This window comes from Propithecus coquereli, unplaced genomic scaffold, assembly GCF_000956105.1.
Source record: "Propithecus coquereli isolate 6110/MARCELLA unplaced genomic scaffold, Pcoq_1.0 Scaffold6, whole genome shotgun sequence".
NCBI lineage: Eukaryota > Metazoa > Chordata > Mammalia > Primates > Indriidae > Propithecus > Propithecus coquereli.
The window spans coordinates 11,741,176-11,743,727 of record NW_012151951.1 but is presented as its reverse complement, the minus strand read 5'-3'; the positions used below and the strand labels follow the sequence as shown (position 1 = coordinate 11,743,727).

Here is a 2,552-nt window from a genome sequence, read left to right as displayed (position 1 = left end):
TTCTATATATTTTTAGTTGTCTGGCTAATTTCTTTCTATTTTTAGTAGAGATGGGGTCTCGCTCTTGCTCAGGCTGGTCTCGAACTCCTGACCTCGAGCGATCCTCCCGCCTGGGCCTCCCAGAGTGCTAGGATTATAGACCACCACACCCAGCCTAACATAGGTTTCTTGATCCACATCTTTTCTCTATCCTTTAAAGAGGTACTTTTAGAAAAGTGTAATTAATGAATACTTGTGATTATGACTTTAAGAGAATAGGTGAAACGAGCAATCAGAAACTTTTATCATAAGTACCAAAAACCAATAACTAAACTTTTATTAAAATCTCTCCTGCAGGGGCACATTTTTCTCAGGACCTCTTAAGGCCATGCTCTAGGCCGGACATACACATTTGGCTCAGAATAAACCTCTTCAAATTAAAAGAAAAAAATCTCTCCTGCAATTCCACCTATACAGATTTTCTTCTTAACTTATTCTAGGTATTGATCCCAATTAGATCGGCAGCCACAGGAGAGTAGCTTTGGGAGGAGGGGTTAAAATAAGAAAGAGTAACCCATAATAATTAATACCCAAGTAACAAAGCTGAGAGGTCTCATAATAATTAAAAATAAAAAATTTTTAAACATTACAACCCATAATAATTAAAAATTATAAATTTTCAAAAATAAAATATGGTAAGCTTAAAAAATTTAAGAAAGAGTATGAGGGATGAATTAGTACAAATGACAAAGACAAGGGAGCTTCCTCTCTTTGCACAGGAATCACATTCTGTCGGTTTTAAGAATTTTTCTTCAAAGAATGCCAATTATTGTAACCTACGTGCTATGATCCTCCTTTGCCCCAGTATCTAGCACAGTGTCCAGCACACACTGGTGGTTGAATAAATAAAATATTTACTTTTAGCATTAAGTTATATCATTCATTCATTCAGCAAACATTTACTGAGTACCTACTATGTGCTAGATTTTGAGAGTATAAAAATCAACTATATGTGGTCTCTGACCTTCAAGAGTTTACAGTTTAGTATGGATGATAGGTACAATTACAAATAATTACAATACACTAAAATCAGACTTGTAAAAACTGCATGGGAAAACTGAAGATAGGTTAATTCCACCTGGAGGAGGTCAGAAAGGCCCCACAGTTGGAGAATCCTTTTTATGAGCACTTTTAAAATACCATAAGACAGTGAAGTTGAAAAGGGCATTCCAGTAAGAGGGAAGAACGTGTGCAAAGACATGAAATGGGATGATGTTATTTATAAAACTGTAAGTAAACTAGTAAGCCTGGAGTATAGGAATACATTGGAAGTTGTGCAGTAATAAAACAGGCAGAGGCCAGATCACAAAGGACTCTGATTGAGAGACTAAAATTTTTAAGTCTTAAGCTATGGGGAGATACTAACAGGGACTTATATGATCAGACTGGCATTTTAGAAAGGTCAATCTAGTAGCAAAGTAAGTATGGATTGGATGAGTGAAACTCTGGAAACTGTGCTATAGTTTGGATGTTTGTCACCCCAAACCTCATACTGAAATTCGATCCCCAATGTTGGAGGTGGGGCCTAGTGGGAGGTGTTTGGCTCACAAGGTTGGATCCCTCATGAATCGGTTAATGCCCTGGGGGTGGTGATTGTGTTCTATTAGTTCCTGTGAGAGCTGGTTGTTAAAAAGAGCCTGGCGCCTCCCTCCTCTTTCTCTCTTGCTTCCTCTCGTGTTGCTCCATAAATTAATATAAATATATTGGAGACAGAAACGTCTCAGGAGTTTTGCAGAGCTTTGCCCTGAAGGAATATGTGAACGTGTTAGTTTGCATATCGAAAGCTGTTTCACCTCAGGAGGCCATCTCTGAAAGACAGTAGCGGCTGCATCCCACAGTGGCACCGCGCCATTCTCAGACCTAAGGTTTAGACTTGCTTTGTAAAGCAAGGCAGGTCTGCTAAAAACTACAGGATGAGAGCTGATCAAAGAGTGCCCGCCCAACTGACAGCCACCTGTGGCTAAAAGCAATTAGCCCAAGGGACAGTTCCTGCTTAAACTTCTGACTACCTGTCTCCATTCACAATAGCCTCATAAAGAAAATATGGAGCCAATATATCTCTGTTTAACTTCTCTGTTAAGTGATAAATTTACCTTAGAACTTAGAAGTTAGTCTTTGAAAGATTTTGTAACCATTTGTTCACATAGAAAGAGTTAGTTAAGGGATCTGAAGAAGCCTTTTGAAAATCTGTTAACCAAGAGGAACTACCTGCTGTTATGTAAATCTATTACCCCTGGCAACTGATCACTTTACCTATAAATGACCATGTAAAACTTCACTCTTGGCCTCTGAGACTGACAGAGAAATCTAGGCCCCCTGAGCACCCGCTTTGCCTATAAACTTTATAAATCTATAAAACTATACCTTCAGGCCGGCACGGTGGCTCACGCCTGTAATCCTAGCACTCTGGGAGGCCGAGGTGGGAGGATTGTTTGAGCTCAGGAATTCAAGACCAGCCTGAGCAAGAGCGAGACCCTGTCTCTACTAAAAATAGAAAGAAATTAGCCGAACAA

General features: G+C 39.3%; 1 protein-coding gene across 2 annotated transcripts in view; it reads right to left on the bottom strand.

Annotated features, from left to right (window-relative positions):
• The window catches only part of DIXDC1 (DIX domain containing 1), a 77,400-nt gene that overhangs the window by 5,066 nt on the left and 69,782 nt on the right, over positions 1–2,552 (bottom strand). The window lies entirely within an intron of this gene.